Source organism: Bradysia coprophila, assembly GCF_014529535.1.
Source record: "Bradysia coprophila strain Holo2 chromosome IV unlocalized genomic scaffold, BU_Bcop_v1 contig_81, whole genome shotgun sequence".
Taxonomy (NCBI): Eukaryota; Metazoa; Arthropoda; class Insecta; order Diptera; family Sciaridae; genus Bradysia; species Bradysia coprophila.
In genome coordinates this window covers 2831345-2852847 of record NW_023503375.1, presented here as the reverse complement: position 1 = coordinate 2852847, position 21503 = coordinate 2831345, and the positions used below count along the sequence as shown (strand labels likewise).

Here is a 21503-nt window from a genome sequence, read left to right as displayed (position 1 = left end):
ACGATTCCGATTTCCACTAAATTCCATTCTATGGACATAAGGATATTAGTAAAATTGAAATGGAGTCAAGATCGTCAACGCAACAGTCCTAAATGTTCAATTTGATTTTCATTTTTTTTTACAAAATTCTACTCTAAATTTTGATTGTTCCATTTAATTCCAAAAAATCCATTTCTGTGCCTTAGGATCATAATTCGACGTATTTCGTCACTGCACCTACGATCGAAAAGTGATTGCTAAGAAAAGCTCAAATTGTTGCAATGTTTTTGTTTTGTTTTTCGTCTCATTATGATTCTTACGGCACAGAAAACGTAGTTCGTGACTCGTGCCGAAAGCAGAATTTTTTCAGGACTAGTCTTAAGCTTGTCCTAACGAGGCGAAGCCGTGATGAAAAATACTATTCTCATTTCCAAAAATTCCATTGGCCGTCCCAAAAATTCTACATTGTTTACCTACTCGATAAAGGTTTGGGTACTTTAAATTTAAACCACTTACCTAGTCTTCTTTAGCCTCATATCAATCATCGTTTACACATCTGATGGGCAGATGTGTTTTATTACTTCGGTTACTTCTATAATTTTAACAATTTTCTACAGTTTATGGTGAAAAAATCTTTTACTTCATTGATTGAATAGGATGGTTTTGCCGAAGGCACCACTACCGTGCAACGCATAAAAACCTTAGAGAGGCTAATTTGCGAGGGAATTTCACATATTTTCTCTCACAAATTCGCCTCTCTAAGTCTTTTATGCGCTGTACGGCAGAATAGTGGATTTGTTGGTGGACTTCGGTCGGAATTTCTATAATGTTTTATAGTAAAATGAGTAATTAATATTTGCAATTCAGTGGAATTTTTGGAATTGTCAACCTTATCGACGGAAGTCCGATTCAGTCGATTTTCGTTAGTAGTTACCATAGAATCTATTACTTTATTCGATCAAAAAAATTTCAAGAGATTAAGATCAGATCCTTTACTTCAATTGTTTTAACATAGTTTTTGCTGGACCGCATTACATACAGCGCTTGTCTTTTATTCCTGAAGTCGTTATCGATAACAGATTATAGGCGCCCCCGACCGTAAATGTTTGGGTTATTTTGAATGTTTGTAATTTCTACGCAATAGTATATTGACATCCAATAAATTGCTAAAACAAATGACTTAATTGACTCATTCTACAGCATATTTGAAATCAAACATTAGAGCGATCTGTTAAACATTCTAAGACAAATACTACGTGTTTCATTTCGGATTTTTTTTTAAATTTCTTGTCGAACGTTTCTCCATAACAATTCAATGAAAATAAAACTATCTTTGCAAACATACACATCCCATACACCAAATGCCAGTGAGTTTGTCTTGCACATATCCAATTTTCTACATGACTTAGTAATCGGATTCGAAAGGCTTCATCAAATCGAATGAGTTGCACATGATATATATCGTCTGAGGATTCTAAAAGTTTATATTTTATGCCATATGGTATGTGTACATATAACATACGACCGTATAAATGACACAAATAAAGCTGTGTGAAACATACAAAACGAGACACGATCCACCAGCAGCATTATGTATGCGAAACGAATATCTATATGGGAAAATACACAAAATGTGCGATTTTTATTATTTCATGCATTTTAAAATGTGCACTGGTGAATCAAAGATCGAAATGCTTGGTAAATGTGTTTGCTTAGTTTGGACAGCCGGGGTCGCAGAAAGCCATTTCGTTTATCCTTTTCGAATGCATTAGCAAACTTTCATGATGTGGTGAATTTGGTAATTGATTGGATTTTTATCAAAAGAACATTTTCATTTTTAAGAAGGAGATTCATTTTTTAATGTCACACTAAAATGTCTTGTCAGAATGGGCATTGATACTTAGCCGAAATTAAAGTCTACATTTGGGCGTATCTTTGCTAATATCTCTTTACATCATAGATGTGTTAGTTTTAAATAAAAACTGTTTGTGACAGTGTGACAGCTATGAGAAAAGTCAATAGTTTGAAATACAATACAAAACGCCCAAATGTAGACTATAATTTCAGCTAAGTATCAATTCGTCTTAAGTACTAACTTATTAACCTGTTACAGACGGCAAACATTATGACCAGCAGTATTATCAGGTTTATTACTTCCACTGATCAAAGTACTTTTAATCTGTGGATTGCAAATCTTGTACTTCAATTTTTTACACATGCATTTTACTAGATAAAATAATTCTTTGGTTTGTCTTTCATTTCGTTATATTTCTTAAGAGTCACCGGCGCTTAGCTAAAATTGTAGCCTACATTTGCGTGTTTCGTATTTCATTTTTGTTAACATCTTTTCATCAGAATCCTCTTTGAAAAATGTACGACCGCAATTCCGACCACGACATGTTGGTAGAAATGTGTTGTTCTGCATACAATTTTTTGTGTTGAGTATAAGTATGCAACCTAACAAAGTGAATTTAACTAGTGGCCAACATGGTAAAAATTATATTCACCCGAAAGTAGGGTTCCGTGAGTTTTTGTAGATTTGCATTACCTTCAGTATGTTTATATACTTTGTATGTGACAAGTTAAGAAAACAATGTGTGACATTTTACGACAGATGTTTCTGAAGGTTTTTTACAAGAGTAACTGTAGTAACCACTGTTCATTAAAATGGTAATATTTTCATCGATAACATTAGAATAAACTGAATAGCTGCTAGTAAAACAAATAGGGTCACATTATTATCTCCGATCTTCCTCCAATTCTCCAAAGTCACATTCAGCGAAGGCTGTTAGTGAGATATCTAAATATAAAAAACTCAATAAATCTGTTACTTCTATTGTTTAAATCAATAGTCTGCTGATTCATACAAAATCTGTTACTTCATTAGTTTAGATACATTTTTCGCTATATATGATAACTGGAGCTAAAGCTCAACGCTCATTATAGTCGTTGTTGTTTATAACAGAGACTTCAAAATCTCTGACAAGAGTTAGTTTGATTATTATATGTCACGTTTGAAGATTTTAACCAGAATCCAGAAGGGAAGTTGAGAAAGGCAGGAGCTGATAGGTAATATAACGAACTCGAGTTTCTTGTGATGTTATTTTGATAAAACGAAATAGAAAAATGCAAAGCCTTGGTAAGCTATTGGTAAATATAAGTCGGTGATATTTATGACGTCTTTACATTGGAAAGATTTATTGAACAAAGTGTGAAATCGCTAAAATTGCCAATACTTATTTTAGGTTGAAGGTATTCCCTTTCTACGTTCATTGTGATGAAACTGAAATCCTTAAAGAAGTGTTAAACTCGCGCAAAATACAAAACTTTTCCGAATATCAAAACTTTTATTTCACTTTTTTTCCTCGTCTCGAATTATCCAACATATCCAATAAAAAAGAAGAAGAGAAAGATAGGAACGTTTCGTAGAAACCGCACAATTTCACAGGATATGGATATTACTGAAATGAAACGAAACAATTGAAAGTAAACGGCTTTGTCAATTCCATTCCATTTTTTTTTCTTCGTTTAACATTTTGTTTAAGCGTGTAAATGCCTATAACGTGTTTTTACTTTTCATCGGGTCACATTGCTTGAAATGGATATTTCATGAGAAACAAGAATGTGGGAGTATAATACAGTATAGAACATCTGGTAGAAACGAAGTCATATAGGAATTCTTTCTTTGTTAAAAGAAAAACAACAACAAATCTTAGAATTGAGATAGAAAGCCGTCGTAAAAGTAATACTTCTTAAATGTCTATGCCGTTCTATGTGATACTTCTTTTTTTTCTTCTTCTTTTTGCTTTATTTTGTGTACGAATGTTATGCGTGCTTGAAATATCTAAAAAGCTTTTTAGGACCATTTCTCGAAATATGCCGCGAGTTAGAAAAAAAAATTGCTTCGCAAAATGGTGTATGCGTTTTGGTGTGTCTTGTCGTCTGTATTTGCTAAACATAAATAAATTTATGATATAAATGTAAATAGGGTGCCATGCCATTCGCACACAAAAAAGCAAAACATATCTGGTAATGTGGAATGATGTTTTCAGCGATAATGTTTAAATTGGGGATTTCTTTCGTTCTTATGTTCTTATTTTTCGGAATATTTTATATTCTCGTACGTAAATAAAGAGAATTGCGACTGTTTAATGACACAGTCTATTATGTTACCTGTACAGACATTTTTAAATTTATGTTGTCTTTTTCGATTACATCACATTTTATTACTCGTGTAATACATTTACTTAACGACGGCCAATTTTTTCTACATCTTTTGAAATATTTACTAGACTGAAAGGTCGGAGAATTACGTTCTAAAAAAATGATGATAAGTGTGCGTCAGCCATTACACAAATTTTATTTTAAATTTTATGAATGCTCGTTCAGCATGTACATTTAAGGTTCTAGAGACTTATGCTGTGTCAGTTACATGAGATACAATCTCCTGTCTTCGTATCACTAAACTCATCCGTATCACTTTGCAAAAAATCTTAAGAGCGATTGACCCTTTGCAAATTTGTAGCCTACATTTAGGCGGAAAAATAATCGTTTTTTGATGATTTCTCTAAACCATTTTTTTTTTAAAAGTAAAACCATTGAAGAACGCAAAAATGTGAGTCATTACCCATTTGAAGAATCCTGTGCAGATTACATAAATTTGCACAATCTGCAAAGGCTTCTCCAAGTGCGATAAGTTATCACCAATAAACCAATTTTTCGTTTAAAGGTAACACATTTTTGCGTGCTTACTTTTTGAAGGAAAGATTCTGGATCAGAGAAATCATCAAAAAACAAATATTTTTCCGCCTGTAGGCTAAAAAATTGTGATGTATTTCTAGCCAATATATTTTTACAATCGATTTTTCACCATGATGCCATGATGGCTCATTTTAGTGGTCATTTTCTGGCCCATTGCTCTTAAAAGTAAAGTCGAAAACACACGAACTGCTGTGATTGACAATGATGCCGCGTTTTCCATTGTAAAGCTTTAGAAGTTTAGTTTAGAACACGCTTCATTTGCAAGAGAACTGATAAGTAAAGTAAATCCGAATGAAAACAGAAACATAATTGTCAATTGCAAAACTGCAACAAAAATTCAACAAAAATCATCTGTCATCGACAACGTCGTCAGAAGTAAGCAATGATATCTGTATTTTTCTATAAATGACGACTTTAATCATAGATCTTTATAGAAAAATACATGTTAAAACAGATGAAGTGATAGATTTTATTTGAACTCGTAAATACTCCGATCAAATGAAGTAACAGATTCTGCCTTTGTTCTAATGATACGTTCTGCTTCTGTGATTAGTTCTTTCCCTATACTACTACAGACGAACTTAAATCAACTCTCTCCGATATAGCGAAATCTAATAATTATGAAAAAAAACGTTTCTGTCGTTCCTTTAAGTCACGCAATATTTCACATCGTTTCTACGCTCTCTACAAATCCCATTTATTTTTTGATAGGTCGTTTTATCGCATTTCCCCCGAACGGCAAACTTATGACCTGATGCGGAATATTTGACCGAAAATTTCATTTGCGAGAGAGAAAAAAAAAAAACAAGTATGCTCCCCAACCGAATAAACATCATCATGCATTTCTCCCATAGCAAGAGCCCATAAATTTTATTATCAAATATTTTTACTGGTTCTCCATCCCGACAAAATCACATAAATTATTAACATAAATTATGTTTAAGAAATTACATCTCCATACAGAAATTGTATACATAATCTACATATTATAGGAAAATTACATTTAAACGGAAAAATAAATATCGATGTCAGCGAAGATTAATGAATTTTTCGCGCCACAACTTTTCAAAAACGGAAATATCAACACGCGGATATGGAGAAAGGATAAGATGAGGAGCAAAAAAAAAAATTATGGAGAAAATTTTTCGGGATGGCTATTAGTGTGTGTAAAAGATTTTTTTTTACATCGTTTCACGAAAGCCATGCACAAATCAGTACATGTATTATGTAGCTATAGAACCGTGAAATATGGAAAGATGATTAATACTGAAGCAAGCTTTATGTATACATAATAGAGGGAGGAAGGAATTTTCATTATAATTGTATATTATACACTCCAGACGCTCACTCCGTGATTTGGGGCTTATGGGGTGGATAAAAGATTTGTTTTATTGATGGTTCTTGAATATTGTTAAGGAGGTTATTATATGTGACAGTAATTTCGCAGCAATTTCAATTTGATTCTATTAATCAATCAATAATTTAATTTAGATTGGAATAGACTGATTTATCTACGTTGGATGTTTGCAGTGCTCTTGACATTTATGACATGCAACATTTTAATGTGATGTTACGATTGTCGATATATATACATCGCGCTTGTTCAGCAAATAATAATGTTCCAATTTACAATGTCAAGAGTCCACAATCCTTTTTTGGAACGAAATCATTATTTCAAGAGACTTGCTGAGCCTTGAAAGCTTTTGTTCTACATAAGTACACACACATAATGGATGGACTTAAAGGAATGAAATTTTTAATTAACATTTAGTTACAACATTCATTCTTTTGACTGAAAGGCAACAATGTAGAATTCCATTACAGTGTTTGAGCGAGATTTTCCAGCAATAGCGCTGCCATGAAAAACATTCTTACGAATTTATAAGCAGATTTATGGTTCATTGTACATAATTGATAAGTCAAGTACATACCAAACGACTGCTCTCCACATTTCGACGTTCAAGACTGATGATAAATTTGAAATGTTAGAAGTCTGATCAATTAGCCTTCTGCTAGAGAAATATGAGAACCGGCAGTTTCAATCCAATTCTCTTCATTCATTCCACATGCCTTTACAAACGAGGACAACATTACGACACGTGCGTAAGTGTATGTATGAGTTGTGTGATATCGCGTGTCGAACAGATGACAGCAAAATAGTCTTTTGAAAAGACTGTTGTCTATTTGAAACCTTCGTGAAATAGGTGTTGAATATAACTCTTTCTGTTTTTTCAGTTCTCGAAATTTGAAATAGAGAACAATTTTGGAATAAAAAAGAGGATAAAGAGAGAAAGTCACTATAATTGAAAAATAGGACGAAAAGTAGATTTCCAACGAGGAATTAGAACTTTTTCTTGCATTATGTCCAGGCCTTATGTAATTCACACTGCAAGTCATGTTGTAAACCAACATCTCTGCACAATTAGACATTGAAATCGTGAATATATTCCTTTCTTAACTATGGTTTCCACTCAACAAAAAATAATCAGTGTGAGAGCCGTGAGAGAGCGAGCTGTCAAGTAAACAAAACAAAAATTGAAAAAATCAATTTTGTCTCTCACACAGAGTGCTTTTTTGATAAGTGGAAATCAAGCCTTAGAGATATCATCACGGTGTGCCTTAACCAACTTTAAATGGAAGTGTCGCACCACATCGGATTTTTTTTGCTAATTCAATAGGGGGAGGTAGACTGGTTACAAAAATAGCAATAATAAGAAAAACGGCTGGGAGAATTTTTTTTGCGACCACTTTGAAGTCATTTTTCCATACATTTTCATGTATTTTATGAAAATGACAAAAATGTTTTTTTCGCCAAAATACGCATTCACAATTTTTATCATTAAAAAACATTATTTTTAGCAAAAAATTCTTCTACAGTATGCATCTAAACATTGAGATTTCGTTTATACAGCTATTTGGATATATCAAATTCTGCTGGACATGAAAAATAAATTGGGTGTATAAACGAAATCTCAGTGTTTAGAGGCATACTGTAGAAGAATTTTTTGCTAAAAATAATGTTTTTTAATGATAAAAATTGTGAATGCGTATTTTGGCGAAAAAAAACATTTTTGTCATTTTCATAAAATACATGAAAATGTATGGAAAAATGACTTCAAAGTGGTCGCAAAAAAAATTCTCCCAGCCGTTTTTCTTATTATTGCTATTTTTGTAACCAGACTACATCCCCCTATTGAATTAGCAAAAAAAATCCGATGTGGTGCGACACTTCCATTCAAAGTTGGTTAAGGCACAGGGTGATCACCCACCGAATATTATGCGAATCAGGACTATTTTCTATCCTATCACGTTTGAATTATATTTACTGCGAGAATTTGGGTGTCTCTCAAACATAACTCTTATATTCAAGCAAGGAGGTTATAAAGGTAGTATACAATACGAGCGAAGCGAGCGATTTCTTTTTGCGTTACAGAATTTTTTGTATTAATACCTCCTTTTTGTAGAAAGTCAGTAAAAAAGAAGTTTGTGTTGAAAAAAGAGAGGACGAAAGAGGACACTATATGAAAAAAGTGATGTTATAAGAATTTTTGATAAAATGACGAGTGAGGCGAAAAAAATAGAACGAATGGGATTGCTACTAAAGACTGAGTGAGTAAAATTCTTGCTGCTGTCTTCACTTGAAGATAAGTAAAATTCGTAAAATGACCAGCATTACTCAGCAGTACTCGGTTAATACATAATAAAGCCGAAAGTTCTAAATAAATTACCACTTTATCGCCCCGTCACACGGCTTTCGATATTCGGATGTACACAACATTTACCATAAAACGTTACCGAATTCACCCTCCCTATTGCTCTGTGTAAAATGACAAATTCAGGTCTACATATTTGGTGTTTAATATCGAGGAACCTTTAATATTTAAAAAAAAGTTCTTACGATAGCATATATCGAGGATAATGATATCGTTTGAGCATAAACGACTCACACTCCACACAGCGTTCAGCGTTCAAGATAATATGTAATTTTCAAAGAACTGTGATACGTTTTCCAGAATATGATTTTGTTTAATAATTCCGTAAGGAAAATGTCATTTTCTTCTCTTCCACATTCACAAACACACAGCATGAAAAGCGGTAATATTGTAACCCAATTTAACTTTATTCACACTTAAAAAAGGGACTTTTTAATAGACGCTTTTCCAGCATATGAAATATTGATATAATATCCTTTTACCTGCCATGGAGAAAGGATGGGTAGCATGCAGAGGGTATACACACTATTTTAAAGCGAAATTACATCACGTTAATTTAAAGTTTTTTCTGCCGTTGAACGATTATCGGATACTACGTGAATTTCATATTAATACGGGAAGTATCTCTTGCATAAGTAATTGTAATTAATTTAGAATTTTGTAAAATTTCTTTCATTTATGCTGCCTTCGTCTATGATGCACGAGGCATGACACATTACAAAAGCTCTTGTAAATCATTGCTCCCGGGTATTATGTGAAAAGCAGAACCGCCTTGCATTTTTCCTCGAATCAACTGCACACCAAAGTTAAATATATCGAGAATTATGAACAAATTTTAATACAAAGTATACCTTAGGCGAAAGTCGTTGTACTAAGAAATAGCAGTTTCTCTGTTATTCATTCTGAACTTGACAGGATAACAAGCGTGTCGACATTCTTATCAGCAAATGTATTACTTCCTGTTGAATTTAGGAATTAATATTTCAATGTTGTTCATATGGACATATCGGTCTAGTCATATTGTTGTACATAGTCGTAATCATATGTGACAATAAATGTTCTTCTTGTTTGTACCTCCACCGGGTAAAGATCGTCTTTTATTTCGCTGTGCAGAATCATCAAATCTTAACAGGTTATGGAGCCCAGGAACGCGAAAATAAAAGTCGAAAAGTGAAGAACAGAAGCCGCAGATCGTCAACAAATTGTTTTTCGAAATCGTTTACCGGCATGGATAGTGTGCGATTGCGGAGAAAATTTCTCGATTTCATCGAATCAAAATGGATGTGAACAATTTGAAGGCTGGTGGATCTGCGAAAATGGTGCGAACTGTATTGGACTGCGAGGAAACGCTGAAAGGAAAACGACAGAAGGGCTTAACACAAAAATCATGGATGGATGGTGCTGTGTGAGAAGGACTCGGACGACGAAAAAGGTAAAATCCGGCGTGATTTTGCAAGGTTTTTTTTTTGATCACACCGAGTGAATCAAAGGCAATCATCAAGGCGAAATCTTGTGTGAAGGCAAGGTCAAATTGGATCGCTCGATTGTTCAAATGGATGGTGGCGTGCCGTGTGAGAAAGATTCGGACGACGAAAAAGGTAAAATCTGGCGTGATTTTGGAAGGTTTTTCGGTCACACCGAATGAATCAACGGCGATAAGCATCCTCAGGAGAAAATTGATGTAAAAGCGATAAAGTTGGGTCTTTCAGCTGGCTGTTCAAATGGTTTTGGTCGTACAAATGGTGGCGTCGTATCGATGGACAGTGTACATGAAATTGAACAAGACAATCCGGAGAAATTGTGGTTCCGGCGAAATGAGGTTATGTTTCGGAAACCGCATGTTCAATTGGAATATGGTCAATTAGAATCTCGTCATAAGAAGGATTTAGGCGACGAAGAGGTGTAATTCGGCGATGGAAGGTTGTCACGTTTCATCAGCTGTGTAAATCGATTAAATTTCGTCGCGCGTATGAGGACAAAATATCAATATCGGCGGTTACATCGTTTGCCAAGAAGTCAGAAACATTGGAGCTATCCGAGACGATTCATTGTGTGTCTGCGTTTGGAGGCGAATCATGTGGTCAAAGAAGGGAAGTATTCGGTCGTATGAATCACCGGAGAAATGGCGTCTTTGATTGTAACGATGATTAGATCAAACTGGCAACATTGGGCGTGGCGATTATGCAAATTTGGAATACGATGTTCGGTACAATGACGACGAGCAATTATCTCTCTGAAGTATCGACCAACTTAAACCTACCAACTTCTGATTATAGTCCGGTCGTTGGGACGACCATTTTGGCAAAAAGTTAGGATGTTTGACAAAAAAATTGGTAGGTTTAAACCTACCAACTTTTTAGTCGCGCTCGATAAGAAAGTTGGTATCTTTTTTTGGTAGGTTTAAACATACCAACTTTTTACCAAAGCTACTAACTTTATGATCGAGCTCGACTGAAAAGTTGGTAGGTTTAAGCCTACCAAAGAAATATACCAACTTTGTCATCGAGCGCGATAAAAAGTTGGTAGGTTCAATCTCAACTCAATTCCTAACTTTCTTCACGCCGTAAAGGCGTTCTGTTGGTTCCTAGGGAACTCATCACTTTACGAAATGTAACGTAAAGAAGTTTAGTAATACCAATTTTCATTGCACATAAAAAGCATTTTAACACGCCGAGCGATCCGGCCCATTGCCCCGGAGCGAAGCGGAGGGCCGCAATGCGAGCCGGGCGCCGGAACGGTGTTGGTAACTTAGGAGTTAATTTTTTTTTCTCTCGCATCGTCTAATAATTAGTCTGTGAAATTTTTGTTATATTTATAAAACTTAAATTTACAGAACCAAATTATAGACGGCAACTGAATTTACCTTTCAATAAATTGTATTAGGAAAGTGTTTGGTTTGCCATAACAAGATCAAAAATGGGCTCTGGAGATATTGTAACTTCCGTTTTTTGCGATCCGATCAGAAAGTTGGTAGGTTCTTTTGGTAGGTTCAAACCTACCAATTTTTTTGCCAAAGCTATCAACTTTTTAGTCTCGACGTATCAGAAAGTTGGTAGGTTTTTTTGGTAGGTTTAAACCTACCAATTTTTTTGCCAAAGCTATCATCTTTTTAGTCTCGATCGATCAGAAAGTTGGTAGGTTCTTTTGGTACGTTCAAACCTACCAACTTCTTGTCAAATCTACCAACTTTTTTCTCAAAACTACTAACCTTTTGCCAAACCTACCAAGTTTTTAGTCTCGCTCGATCAGAAAGTTGGTAGGTTTTTTTGGTAGGTTCAAACCTACCAACTTTTTGTCAAACCTACCGACTTTTCTCATCGAGCGAGACTGAAAAGTTGGTAGGTTTAAACCTACCAACAAAACCTACCAACTGAAAACTTGGTAAGTTGGGCAAAAAAATTGGTAGATTTGACAAATAGTTGGTAGGTTTGGAAAAAAGTTGGTAGGTTTAAACCTACCAACTTTTTGTCGGAGGTTCAAATCTACCGACTTTGGAAAACTCGCAAAAATCTTCGTCACGACGACCGGACTATAAAAAAGTTTATAGGTTTAAAGTTGGTCGATACTTCACTGAGATCGAGCAATTGGGGTCTGAGATGAGAGATTTATTATCGGTAAAAGTGTCTGATCGAAGGATACGCTCAACGCTATTATTGTGTGAAGATTTTGTGTTTTTTTTATGTTTTGCAACATTTTTTCACAAAGAATTTATTTTTTACCTTGAATTGTGATGAGAAAGAATTTTTCCAATTCAGGGAGAGTTTTTCGTTAGTTTATTGACAAGAATTGAAATATTCATTCAGGGAGAGTGTTGAATTTAGGAATTCATATTTCAATGTTGTTCATATGAACATATCGGTCTAGTCATATTGTTGTACATAGTCGTAATCATATGTGACAATAAATGTTCTTCTTGTTTGTACCTCCACCGGGTAAAGATCGTCTTTTATTTCGCTGTGCAGAATCATCAAATCTTAACACTTCCTTTCTTTAACATGTCGTGACGACTATATTTGTGACAAAAATCTGTTACTTCATTGGTTTTAACATAGGTTACTATGGATATATTGTCAATAAATTCCATTTTATCGAAGGGGAAGTGGTCTGATATTCCATTCTTTGTGGAAAATTTCATTTGTTTTATTAAGAAAGGAAGATTTCGATAAATGTGGAACGGGTCCAATTGTACCATTGGAGGTTTGCAGTTCGTGATGTAAAAGAACTGATTTATTATCCCCCCACAGACTATTAATAATCCGGGAACATTTAAATTGTGGATGGTTAACACTGTTTTCTGTTTCCACTTGAATCCGTCGAAACATAGAGCTTAGAAGTAGAGCTGGTTTGTTGGGACGTGGAATGATTTTTTTGAAATTGTTTGATCAAATTACGAATTCCGGTTATTTACAATTTTCGAAAATTCTTCCTGGTTTCAAAATTCCAATTACAATTAACGAGATGATGTACATAAAATGCTGTTATAGCACTACACCAAGCTATGAAAAGAAATACCTGAAAACTCCGATTATTAATTTCGACCACACTCTCATTCTAGTGCAGCAATAATAAATCGGAAAATTCAATTTCGCCAGTCTCTACCACCACTCTTCTTATTTCAATGGTTTATTTTGTTATTGACCGACGATGCGAATTAAGTTTAGAACAGCTAACGGAAAGCTTGATACAATTATAACATTGATGTTGTGTTAATGGCGAGCGTTTTATCAATATGGCTGTTGATGTATCTCAAGCGCTGCATTAATATTAAAATTGAAAATTTAGCGATTTTTTTAATCACATTTTCTAAATATTGCTATCGTAGCTCGTAGCACAAGTAGCGCATTCCTTTTTACATTTCGCATTCCATGCTCCATTTATCCTAAAAGATTAAGATGTTAACAAAGAACTAAATAATTTATTTTCCCACTACTTTGAAAATTAAATAACTTTGCAAACGTAATCTCGTGCAAATCAGTTTCGCCCATGCAACTGCTCTGCTATTCTCGTTCATTCAGATGTTGTTATTTACAAAATGTTAACCGAACCACACTTAGACGAAGATTAAGAAGATTTATATGGGATGGAAGGAAATAAAAAAAAAAACTTTGATGAAAGCTCGTTCAAAATTGCAAAATACCAACTGCAAAAGAATGTGTTTCCATTTTGTGTTGATGTGGGAATCTCTTGTTGACGGAATTGAAATCTCGTGTTCGTCTGCATCGATTTGTTAATTTCCATTCATTATTTATTTAAAAAAATAAAATCCGTAAATGTGTACATTACAGGAAAAAAAAAACCAAATATTTGCTGAGACTTTCCGTTAAACTCAAACACAACTCAAAAAAAGCTTTAATCCAGAGAAAAAAAATGTGAGAACAAATATAATGGATTGAAACACATATTTATTGGCAAATGTATCTATTACAAGAACAACAACCAAAAAAAAAAAAGCGAGTGAATAAAAGTCGTACCATAGAATTGAAACTTCAATTAATTTTTTGCCAAGGGTACACACGATCGGGCCTGTTCCACCTACATATATTTTACAATATGCAACCTGAATGAATTTAAAATACGAAATGTACGGTTCGATTTTACTATGTTACATATTCCGGTTTCGTACACTGAACCGGGGAAAAAATATATCGTTAGGAGTTGATTGATAGTCACAGTTCTGATTTATTATTATTGATTTCCGGTTTCCATTGTAACATTGGATCATTGAATGCGGTTATGGATTTGATATGCGGGGGGAAAGGGTAGTTAGGTATATATTCCAACATTTCCTATTGATATAACAATGTATATATACGATAATACGAAAGATGAGTGTGTGCTTTATATTTACAAAATATTATATTGTTAAGTGTATATACATATATGCACAGCATGCACATCAATATTGCCAGCATTTTGTTATAATATACATTTTGAAATTGGATGAATGATTTGAATAAATAAAATTTTATTGTTTTCGAATTTATATATCTCTATAAAGTAAACAGACACAGAGAGATGAGCACTAAAAAAAATTGTTTGATTTATGATTTTGTTGATTCATGAATTTAAAAACTAAACATCAATTCCGGGAAAACTTTATCCGACATGGTCTAACCCGAGAGTTTACAAACCAATTTACAATTTATAACATTCAAATTTAATGAAAATGTACTTGGGATGAGATGTGGAATTTCATATGATCTAAAAGCATTCAAGAGCAGCTGTTATAATACGAACCGGGGTGGTAGGGAGTTTTGTCTCTCAACAAGCCTCTAGCCAATGTTTATAATTTAGCAGTTAAAATTTATTATTATTATCGTACAGTTACATTTTGTAGTGCCATAAATGTGTAGTCGTTCATAGTTCGGATCCAACGAAACGCAGAGTACATATTCTCATTACGATAGTGTTTATGTTTATGAACAAACTTTCATTTGAAGGCATTTTCTTTTTATACTGTAAATACAGTAAAAATGTCAACCAAATTTGTGCTGTTTGAATCAGCTGTTCTACCAGCTGGTTAACCCACACAATCACACTGTTTGCATGGTTTCACTAACACATACGTGTATGAGAGAACGTAGCATGCATTATGACTTATAAGAACTGTGCTAGTGTGAGTAGACCGGCTAGTAAAACAGCTGAAGTAAATTTAGTCTCTTAGTTGGTTGGGACATTAAAACCAACCGGCCGTTGACCAATGGTGGAAAAAACACGATTATCTATCTCTGACCATCTTAGACATATGGACGATGTTAGACATGTCGTCAACCTTTTCCACACACAATTAGACCCCAACAATGCCTTGCTACTTCACATGTTAGGCTCGCTCAGTCATATTCTTATCAACAGCATGGAGTAAATTATAGTATTTTATTGCTATGTGAGACAAAATTGAGAATTACTTCATACGTACATATTGTATAACAAGTGAGCGAAGCGATATTTTTAACGTTGCGAATTGGCAACGGACTGTTAGAATATCTACGAGTAAGTGTTACATAGAAAGCGAATGAAGGAAAAATCATCTTGCCCAGCCGCGGATTTGAACACGGGACCTCTCGATTATGAGGAGAGCTCTAGTGCCGAAGCCCAAACAGGTTCAGACAAAATGATATTTTCTTCGAACGCCTTTATGTTGTGTAGAGTTGTACACAGGTTAACGTTGTCTTTCTATATCAATCGTCGGTTGACGATATTTACAACAAAAGAAGTAACAGATTCAAGTATTAGATTGATGAGTGTCTATGAGCAAACTGTCTATGAAAGTAACATATCCAAAAATTCTAGAACACTTATTTGATATTTAATATGATTTGGGCGCTGGACCAACCAGTTCAGTAGCACATATCGATTTTCGTTAGAAGTCATAATTTTTGAAGTGAAGCAGATGATTCAAAATAACTTTATTTACTTTATTTGTTGTAAAAAATCTCTTAGTGTTTGATACAAAATCTATTACTTCACTATTCGATGATAATGGCGTCTATCGCTATAAAAGAGACTTCTATAAAAGAGGGTTCATAGCATAAACATTTCGTAACTGACGATAGCAGATGACTAGTGCAACGTTTTCCTCAATATTGTGTGTATTTATAATCACAGCATAATTACTAAAATTTGTCCGTCGTCAATTTGTCCATATTGTTAGAACTTAAAAATGTATGTCCAAGGATCGTCTTCAATTCTATAGTATCATTTTATCAATGCTGTGGCTTTGGAGTACGTACATTCCCTTATTGACATGTTTTTAATTATCGACACATGTTAAAGTCATTAATTTAAAATCGGTGTTGGATGTTTATTAATTACAAATCCAAACAAAATATGTGAACAACAAATTTACTTCCCCACACTTTTCCACAGCACACTTCCATCCTTTTCAACATGTCCTGGTTTGCCGGGTGCTGCTTTTGTATGACGCCCATGCTCCCCGAAACCAAACATAAAGCAGCTGAAACTAAAATTCCACTAGAGGTGCACATTTATTTGAAAATAATTTTCTCTTTGTTTATGCAAAACGGTTTAAAATGTTGTGTGCATATCATCATGTGATGCGGTGGTGTTGTGCATATGAAATGTTATGTATGGGAAAAAGCTTAGTGCACCATTTAGTGTTTAGAAAAGGATTTGGGATTATTTTGTTATATATTAATCGTATCGTGGATGTGTGTGCAATGTAATAAATTGAATCTGTCGTTTTATATTTTACAGAACACAAAATAAATGAAGATCATCGGATGAACGTATATGTATAATGCAAATGCGAGATTATATAATATACACGGAGCATAAAAGCTTAAACATTTCACGGTGATGAGCGAGCTTACCCCGTTAATTTCAGTTAATTTTATAAAATCAGAAAATTAAATTCCATACGCGGAAAAAAGGAACCGTCATTCCAGTGTATATACGATCCAATTTTTGCTATCACTATATTTTCCGGAGCACAATTAACAATTTTAATGCAGTTACGACTATCATAAAGTCAAAATTTCATTTACGGCATTCAGTTTTATTCCGAAAACATGAATTTATAACCGAAATATTTTGAATACAAAACGAACAATATTTTATAGATAAAATGTTCATTTTAAATAATTTCCCATGAGGGACTTAGTGGAAATTATTTTATGGGTATTAAGCAATTTTATAAATGTATTTAAAATAATTTTCAACTGTTTTATACAGTTCGGCGTGCTGTATTTGTATGTTACAGCTTCGCTCTAGCAGTAGCTTGCATATTGTGGACAGGGACAATCACATTCATATCTATATTCTATATTCTATAATGGAAGCGTCAGAATATGGTTAGGCATAAGTTTAATACAATCATTTGTGCTGTATGTATGTATATTGCGGCTAAGCTTTCAGATCTACACTGTATAAAGAGAAAATATTAGGATTGGAATTAGTCTGGGCTTATTTGCATACAATATTCGAGGATTTAATATACTTACACAATTTTAGAACTTATAATAAATGGAGGCTGAAAATCATTCATTGAGTATTATATTAACAAATACACAGGCAAACGGTAGGATTTAGTGAAACACACGAGTGTAAATGGAGAAAAAAAAATTGTTTCGAATAATTCGATATACAAAACTCCAAATCTCATTTTCATATGCATTCAACATAAAGAGCCTGTGTGGGTGGCACCATATTGTCATATTATTACTCCACCCGAGACGGAAATACTATATTGTGCAACTTGTTGCATAAAGGGAATTTTTTAGTACTAGTCCTAAATTGGAACGTGGGCCTTAAAAATCAATTAATGCAACGAGTTGGGCGATAAAATATATTGATAACTACAATAGGCCGAAATATAAAAAAATAAATAAAATGAAAATGACGTGCAACGCAAATGCCATTTATTTCGGTACAAGTGCAAAAATGTTTCTCAGTTATTCTACGCATACAAATCTCAAAGAGGCGAATTTCCGAGAGTAAATATATGAAATTCTCTCACAAATTCGCCTCTCTAAAGTTTCTATGCGTTGTACCGTTTTTGTCACTATAGCTGTTCGGAAAAAACTCACTTATCGAAATTACCGCAAACATCACAACATCTGTCATACGATTTGATGTCAATGTACTGGTGCTAAATGAAGAATTCAATTTGAGAAAAATAATATTCAAAGGTCTGTCGTGCCAGTCAAGTCTAATTTAAAAAATTTCGATTCGCCTGACACGACAGAATTATCAGAGAAAATCGATCTCAAATCCTTAATTTTCATATCAATTTGGTGTTACCTCTCAGCAATCAATAATAAAAATCGTAAAACAAATTTCTGTGTAACTTCCACGAAGCTTGTAGTATTACAAAACGTAGTATTACAAGAGTTGTGTAAAAACAAATGAAGTACAAGATTGTCATATATGCTCACGCTTATGAAGCGTCCAAACAAAAAGTGTTTTGCATTTGTTTTCTGGGTCGAAAAATTAATAAAAGCTCAATTCCAATGTAATGATTATGTTACATGAGAGGTTTTTGGATCAACATGAGCAATGGAAATATATAAATTCCTTCGGTAAAACTAGTAACGACAATGTGCAAATGTAAGCATTGTAATTATTATCGATCTTGGAATTTATTTGTTCAGATCAGAGAGGTGCTAATATGACGGCCGTAATCTTAGCATCTCTCTGGTTCAGATACGCAAGTTACTTTGGTCGTATCTGGTTCAGTGTAATATATAATAAGTTAAATCGATTTCTGTTAGACGCTACAACGTTGGCTGGTATATTTGGTATTGGTATGCATACAGACACTCGTTCTATTTTCTACTTTGTGACCATAATAATTGGCATACTCACCTAACACATACTCGCTTACAGCTTAAGATGTGAGGAAGGGAAAAGTGCTGAAAAATAAAATTCGTCGTAGTACCTACAAAACGTATCTTCGACAGAACTATGAAAAGTAATATTTTGTATGGAGATTTTTATTTTTCACACATTCTTCTTCTATGTACTAGCCTTCACGTTCCGCCACACAAAACTTCGAGTTTCCGCGATAAATATTTGTCAAGACAACTTTTTTTTCTGCGTTATATTGCATCATATTTAACTCGAATATGTGACAATGTTCACATAAAATGTTAATATCGCATAAGTACAATAAAACTACAATATAAAAGCTGTAAATATTCAAATTGAAAACTTTTCCTCAAACATGAAAATTTATTAAAATGCCACTTGAAACTACAATTCCTCTCCCGACGAATAAAAAGTTACGAACCATGGCACTTGATGGTAATAAAATATTAAATCCTTTTTCGTATTTAATTTCAATTTTTTTCGAGTTTTGTTTTAAGCATCACATATTATAAATTGCGAAAGTAGACTCCAGTATTTCATATGGTCCGAGTTTTAACTGTTCCCGGAATATAATGCCAGAACTAATCGTTTATAATTTTCAATTGTGGTGGCTGTTGAAGATTGCGATATAAAAATTGTTTTACTACTTTTGTTTGGATATTACTCGTTTTGCAGTTTTATTGTAATGGAATTTTTCGGTCAGAAAATATTAAAACTCCAGTCAAAGCTAAAAAGACTTTAATTCGAAAGACATTTCAATGATACTTCATTCGTATAAATATTCACCATAAAATGGTGAATCTGTTTGATGGTGGATGGTCTCGGATGGTATTTAGAGCTAAGGGTTGAAATTAAATCAGGTTATTTCCAACTACTCATAAATCAACATTCCGATTCATTCGTTCAGAGACACCGACTTTTGCTGGGTGCAGGATGATTTGACTTTAAATGGTCCTGTGACCAATGAGTTCTTTAGCTGATTAAACATTGTGTAGCTAGTAAAGATGGGATTAATTTTGAGATAGAGACTATTCGCACTGTGTGCAAGTAGTCTCTTTATGATAGTTTGATTATTTGCAAATTTTCTAGCAGTAATCATCACCTTTAAAAATAGAATTCCGCGAACCGAATCAAAAATTGTCCATGACGTTTTGTAGAGGAAAGCATTTTCATACCATATGTGTGCGAATAGTCTCTTTAAAATACTTTAGGTATTTGTCCTGTGTGTCTTTTACTAATTTTGAATCCTCCTTTTTACGAACAACCCATAAGCACAATGGTGATGTGGTCGTAATATGCATTTTGTAACAAAAATTACCAGGCAGTTGTTAAGAGCGCTCACCCCTTGGCAAATTTTTAGCCTACATTTGTGCGTAAAAATATTCGTTTTTTTGTTGATTTATCTGAACTAAAATCTTTTTTTGAACAAGTAAAACCGTTAAAGCATGCAAAAATGCGTTACTTTTAAGGAAAAATTTGGTTTGTGAGTCAAAACTTTACCTATTGGGAGAAAACATTACAAAATGTGTAATTTACACATTTTGCAAATGTTTCTCCAAGTGGGATAGGTTATAAACCACAAACCAATTATTCCTTTAAAAGTAACACATTTTTGCATGCTTTAATGGTTTTACTTTTTCAAAAAAAGATTTTAGTTCAGAGAAATCATCAAGAAACGAATATTTATGCGCATAAATGTAGGCTAAAAATTTGCCAAGGGGTGAGCGCTCTTAAAGTCTAATTAGTTCTCACTTAGTTGTAAGCGTAACTAAATCATTTTCCGTATCATGGATGATCATCTGTTATATACTAAAAAGACGTGAATGAGAGACAAGCTATAACTAGTATTCTATAGAAAAATGTATGTTGCGACAACTGAAGTACAAGATTTGGTACCAAACCAAAGGAAGAACTGATGTATCCAAAAGATCTATCAAAAGTTTGATTCATTCGTAAACGAAATGTAGACAAAGACGGTTCAACGAATTGATTAATAATTAATAATGTTTTCTGTTATGATGTGGTATTTTAACCACTGTTGCCCCTTCCCTTAGTCGGTGTCCTTAAGTCGTTTGCGAAAATAAATACATTTCTCATTTAAAATTTCCGTTTTCCATCAGAATGTAATTGCCATTTATTTTTCAACACAAAGTAGAGAAATTCGTAGAAATTTCACTATTTTTTATAGGTGTACGTACAACACCTGCATATATACATCTGTATATAATATTCGTGTTACGATATCTCATTGCTTTAAAACATCGTATCAAATCAACTATCAATTAAAATCCATAAATATTTGACCTTCTCTTTCCGTGAAACTCATAAATTTTCATTAGAATTTAAATTCTTTTATATCAGATGAAAAGTAAAATTCATCAATATGAATTCCATCTATTTTAGCATCATCATCATCATTTTCACGGGTATTAATAAAGATTAATAACAAGAACTCTTACAGCTAGGAGAGCGAAAAAAAAAGTTTTAAAATTTTATTGTGCGAGTCAAGGGAGCTTATTAAAAAAAATCGAAAACTTTTTAATTAAAATTTATCATCGTTATGTGAATCCAGAGTTATGGAGCAGACACACCCCTCTACAAAATAGTATTTCCATTTCATCAGTTCGATGCTTTTGCATGTAATTACTAGGAAAAAAATCTTAAATGAAATTGACAGAAAATGAAACATAGCCGAGTGTAGACTCCGCATTAAACCAATTACAT

At 33.6% G+C, this 21503-nt stretch overlaps 1 long non-coding RNA gene across 1 annotated transcript; it reads left to right on the top strand.

Moving 5' to 3' along the window:
• Window positions 1–4595: 4595 nt before the first annotated feature.
• Window positions 4596–20415, top strand: LOC119072424. Its single transcript, XR_005086862.1, has 2 exons — window positions 4596–4675; window positions 20348–20415. It is a non-coding gene; the product is annotated as an uncharacterized LOC119072424 (long non-coding RNA).
• Window positions 20416–21503: the final 1088 nt, after the last annotated feature.